A 6006-nucleotide genomic window follows, 5' to 3' on the forward strand; every position below is an offset into this window, starting at 1 on the left:
TTTCGATCTCTGCCCATGACAATTCTCTGGTTATTGTTTGTGTGTTGTGATTATTTACATGTTGTTTTGTTGTGATTCTTATGTTGTGCTGTGGTAAGTATTATGTGTATTGTGATTAGAATAATTTTGAATCCTTTTTACAAGTGATTATACCTGGAGCAAAAAGTAGGTAAATAAATATTCTTATATATCTGTAACTTACATATATATATGTAATTTACTATTCTTCTATTTGAAGTGCGGAATTAGGTCCTGCCTGCGGAATTTAATATGTTTAGTGTTAAGTGTTTGTAGTAATGGGTAAAGTGTGGAATATTTTTGAATAAAGTTGTTTGTAATAGAATCGCGGTGTGTTTCTGTTTTCTGGATTCTCTTCTGAGCCAGTCTGGACCGTACAATGATTTTTTTTTATGTTTTTTTTCCATTTTTTAATTTTTTCTGATTTTGCTGAATTTTTCTAAATGTTCTTAGATTTTTTGATTTTTTATGATTTTTTCCCGGACTTTTCTTATTTTTATCGATTTTTGGATGATATTTTCTGTATACAGTCAGCTCTCCTTAACTCGATATCTCGATATAAGGGACCAACGAGTTAGGGAGGTATCGATTCATGGAGAGAAGAATGCTTGTAAAATCAATCAAAGGTGCCATGAAACCCATCTAGTTAGGGAACATATCGAGATAGAGAACATCGAGTTGGGGAGAGTTGACTGTATTTAGAGCTTTTTTTCCATTTTTTTGAATTTTGCCTTTTTTCCAGAAATTCTCCGAACTTTCCTGAATTTTCAGATTTTTTCTAAATTTATTGAGGTTTTCCGACTTTTTTTTCCTTTTCCGGATTTTTTGTTCTAAATTTTCCTAATTTTATCTGCTTGTTTCTGTAAATTTCTGTATATTTTTTTATTTTTCTGATTTTTTCTAAGCTTTTCTAAATTTGTCTGATTTTTTCAAATTTTTCGTTTTTTTTCTGATTTATTATTCCAAATCCTTCTGATGGTATTTAATTTTTCTATATTTCCTCTTTTTTTCTGAATTTTCTGATTTTGCTCTGAATTTCCTAAAATTTTCTGTTTGTTTTTTAAAAATAACGCCCATAAAAATCCTTAGTAAAAGAAGCTACCAAAGCTTTGGTAATGTAAACGTTAGTAGAATGTACATATTTTCTGTACATATAACCAACCTATGTAAAATGAATTGTCAGTATTGGTAATTTTGCGGAAAGCTACAATTTCTGTATTTCTGTAAATTATGTTCAGCCATTATGTTCAGCCATTTTGTACCATGTTTAGAGTATATCTTAAACCAATGTTGAACCGACGGTTTATAAAGGGTGCATCATCAAATTGCATCACGGAAAAACGCTGTAGAAATTTAATTTTTAGGAATTATATCTTCCGCTTTCGCTTATAATCAGATAAGAGTGTATAGATCACGTTGGCCATGCTTCACTGTCAATTTTTCGTAAATTTGGAAAAATGTCGTCGAACGAAAAAGAGCGTCGTGAATTAATCCTGCGCACTCATTTCGAGAATCCGGAGTTGTCACATCGGGACATCGGTAAGATGCTGGGAATCGTCCAATCCACGGTCAGCACAGTACTAAAACGATACTTCGAGAACCTAACCATCGACCGGAAGGTGAAGAACGGCAAAAATGGATGCTCCGTCAGTGAAAAAGATCACAAGCGCGTAGTTAAGTAGTTTAGACGTGATCCGAGAAATTCAGTCCGGGATGTCGCCAATAAGCTGAATTTGTCAAGTTCATTCGTCCAGCGGACCAAGCAGTGGGAGGGCCTGCGTACATACAAGGTTCAGAAGGCTCCTAACCGCGACGAAAGGCAAAACATGGTGGAGAAGACGCGAGCCCGGAAGCTGTACACCGAAATGCTGACGAAGCCGCATTGCCTGGTAATGGACGTCGTCAGCTGCCAGGCAGAGGACAAACTCAGCGTTCCGGAGGAGATTCGCAAGCAAGCAAGATATCCAAGTTTGCCAAAAAGTACATGGTGTGGCAAGCGATCTGCTCTTGCGGAAAGCGGAGCGCCCCCTTCGTGATGACCGGCACGGTAAACGGACAGGTTTACCTTAAGGAGTGCCTACAGAAGCGCTTACTTCCACTATTGAAGCAGCACGAGGGCCCGACCATCTTCTGGCCGGATCTCGCTTCGTGCCACTATTCAAAGGACGTGTTGGAGTGGTACGAAGCCAACGGGGTTACCTTCGTGCCAAAGGAAATGAACCCGTCCAACGCGCCGGAGCTTCGCCCAATAGAGAAATATTGGGCGATTATGAAGCAGGCCCTCCGGAAGAACCCAAAAGTTGTCAAATCGGAGGCGGACTTAAAGAGAAAATGGATTTCTGTTCAAAAAAAACTACAACCTGACGTTGTACAGAACCTTATGGACGGGGTAAAGAGGAAGGTGCGAGCATACGGGCTTGGGCTCGAAGTATGAATAAAAAGAAAATGCCAAAAGTTGTTTAATAGTTTTTATTTTACTGTCTAAAATTTTCAAAAGGATCGATCTACTGGGCGAATTTCTACAGCGTTTTTTCTGTGATGCAATTTGATGTGACACACCCTTCACCGCAAATTTGGCATTTGTTAACCACTTTTATTGAATGATATGTATAAACAATTCGTCCGGAAAAATGATTATCAAGCGGTAGTATTCACCCGACGAAATTTAATGCAGGTTACGCAAAATCGTTCTCTTGGTAAATGTTATAATCTACACAATCAGATGACGAATTTTTAACTCAAAACACCAAGAGTAGAGATAGTGAAACAAGCAAACAATTTAACAAATAAAGGAATTATGTTTTTCGAGCGAATGCGAGAGTAAATTCTGTGTTATGCAAATTTTCTTCCAGGTTTAGTTCTCGTGAATTTTGTATGCAACGCGAAATTATTTGCAATAATTCGCTCTATCAAATTATTTAACATCCAGTCAGTTTGAATGAAATATATGCGACGTAGATGGTGGAGTGAGTTAGTCAGATCATTGCTATTCTACAATTACTTTTGACCTTGTGACATTGTTGTATTGACATTTAGTAATTTTTTTTACGTGACAGTGGTATTGTCACTCTTTGTACCTTAAAGACCCTTTGTACCTATAGCCTCTGTATCCTTTACATATTGCAGTATAGCAACACCTCAAATCTTTTTTCTCAAATCTTCATTAAACAGGTTTTCAACCTTCGGTTGTTTCATCACCGTGGAGTCCATTGAATCTGTCGATGAGTTAACAGCACGTGACTCGAAGAAGCTGACAGAAGAAGACTGCCAGCACTGTTTCAAACAATAGAAGATTCTCATAAAACGTTCCAATAATAATAACATGGTTTTAACGTTAGTAATGATTGCTGCGGGAAGCATTGTTACGGTGCAGAACCAGTGGCACCAAAACCCACTATCCAATACTGGTCTCTCACCTCAATCCTTGCGAAATAACGCCCTGTTGCGTCGAAATGTAAGCCATTTGGATAATCCATCGAATGAAAACCGCTCACACTTCAAATCAATAGCTCCTCCCGCCAACAATAACAACAACGTCGTCAATTACGGATCAGTTTTTATACTGCATACACACATCAGAACGATCCTCGCATTACTTCCCGCTGGTGATGTTGTTGGTATGTTGTTCCACAGATGTCGTAGAACTATTCTTAACCTGAGTGATGACAATTTCTTCTGGTGTAACACCCACCTTGAATGTAATTACACTCTGATGCTATATTCTTCTCAAACTTCCTGGTTAGAGAAGCAATTCTGTAACCTATTCTATTTTGCTAGCTTTCGACCACTCACTTGATTCGAACGCGCCGAGCACCGCCAAATGTCGTCATCACAGCTCCTCTTCAAGTGTGTTGAGGGTCGTCAAGGTTTTCATTGCTTTGCCTCCACCACGCCGTCTCTCGATCCGCCCACGCTGATCTTGAACCAAGTGCAAGCTAACACTTGAGCCGTAATTCACGTTGACACATTCACACTTTCTTTTTCGCTGCCTTCCCAATATCACACCCGAAAGCATGGTAACATCATGACCTTGTTTTGTCGGAATTGAATAAAATAACCACGTACTGCTTGTTGTATCAATTGATTGCACTTATTCTGGCGCTTATCGCCCACAGAGGGCATGTATTGCCACAACAACTCATTAACCACACGTAAACAGCTTCGAGAAATACTTCGAGGTGGACTACCACTGCTGCTGCTTCAGCTGGGGATAGAATGATATTTTCGGGCATAAACAATAGCGATCAACGCGCGCGCACACACTAATTGCGGCGGGTTTCATTATACCTAGTGAGGTAGTCAAACGATCACTGCCACCACCGCCGCCAACGAAACAGAAAAAAAAACAAAAATGTACACGTACAAGAAGAAAGATATCACTTGCCAAGAGACATTTTCAAATCAACGGCATGTGTAGAAAGAAATGGCATGTTTTGGCTCGTATTAAGTCTGATACAATATTTTCTTTTCTCCTCTGGAGAGCTGAATCACATATCGAGTTGAGAAACGGACAGCACAGTTCTATTTTCTATTATCAGTCAATCGTGAGAAATATGAATGTCGACACTTGACGAAATATGATACTTGATAACGTGGGAGAAATTCCTCCGCCAGACCCACCGCGTACCGGGTTTGTGTCAGCTAGACAGTCGAGAAAAGTAAAATAAGATAGCCTAGACTATAAAAATAAACCCAACGCATGCTTCTGGCCTAGAGACGGTATAGCGCCCCGCAGATCACCGATCGCTCGATCGCTCGCTGCCCTCCGCCATGTTTCACAGTCTACTCTGTTAGTCCACTTATTCCTTCTTTCTTTTCACACATGCGATTCACATGCTTGATCTTGACTCGAATATGGCGTTCACCATGAAACAAGAGCGATCAGTCAGTTCTTCACGTAATCGATCGCAACAAGTGTCGCCACAGAATGTGATGCCATCGTGATTACAGAATCACAGCCAAACGCGGCATTAACTACTGTTTCTACAAACCCACACTCATACCGGACCCCTTTGCCGGATGCCTTTCCCCCTTCCATCCACTCGGGTTGCTATTTCCGACCGAAACACCATCGATTTTCAGACGCCACCACCGCCACCGACGTCACTTGTATATTTTTGGTAATCGACACTTTATTCCTGCCAGCAGAAAAAAAAACTGCTCTCTATGCCACACCAAAAGCGAGAGAAATGCCGCCCTCAAAAGTGATGATCATATCTCGGGTCGGAAAAAATGGATTCAGAGAAGAGCAATTACAATACGGGACACCCCAAAGGAGATCACACACTCGCGCGCACAAACACACACGTTCACTCACTGCAATCCGAAACCGAGAATCCCGCGCGGATCAATGGCAATGCCGCCGCCGCAATGCTGGGCACACCATACTTTGCACTTCTGGAGCGTTCGTTCCTTGGCTAAGCGATGGATGAACTGTAAAAAATCTCTTCCGTTTTCCGAAGCCCCGGTTAATTCGCTCTCTAACTCGCGCTTGATGCCGCGGCTGATCATACGATACACTAGCTCCAACTAGCTCTTAAAGCCGTGGCGTGAGAGATCGTCATCCGCGACAACTGGCTTTCGTTTGGTGACATCGGATCGACATCACCACCACACACCACCGTGCACCGTGTGTGTGTGTGTGTTCGCCAGACGTAAATATCGGATACGCGGTGTTGGTAAGATTGTCACCATGTCACATAGTGTCAGGACGCAGCGAACGGTGCGTTTGGTTTCAATAAGCGGCTTCAACTGCTCACTCGCAGACTGACGGTGGAGAGCATATCGGCTTCCAGGTTGCAAATTGAAGAATATTTTGTTATATTTTGGGAGTCGTTAAAAGGATGTCTTGATATCAAAATGATCTTGAGATCTAGAACCACTTGAACGATTTTCTGGAACTCGAATACTCCTATATAAATTAGTGGAAAGTTCAAATGAAAGACGTAGTCCTACGTCAAAATGCCTCCAAGTTGCATATATTTACAA

At 41.0% G+C, this 6006-nt stretch overlaps 1 long non-coding RNA gene across 1 annotated transcript; it reads right to left on the reverse strand.

Annotated features, from left to right (window-relative positions):
• Positions 1 to 2507: 2507 nt before the first annotated feature.
• LOC129764480 (uncharacterized) lies at positions 2508 to 5530 on the reverse strand. Its single transcript, XR_008741159.1, has 3 exons — positions 5010 to 5530; positions 3435 to 4222; positions 2508 to 3291 (listed from the first exon to the last, which is right to left on the reverse strand). It is a non-coding gene; the product is annotated as an uncharacterized LOC129764480 (long non-coding RNA).
• Positions 5531 to 6006: the final 476 nt, after the last annotated feature.

The sequence above is a fragment of the Toxorhynchites rutilus genome, chromosome 1 (assembly GCF_029784135.1).
Source record: "Toxorhynchites rutilus septentrionalis strain SRP chromosome 1, ASM2978413v1, whole genome shotgun sequence".
NCBI classification, from domain to species: Eukaryota; Metazoa; Arthropoda; class Insecta; order Diptera; family Culicidae; genus Toxorhynchites; species Toxorhynchites rutilus.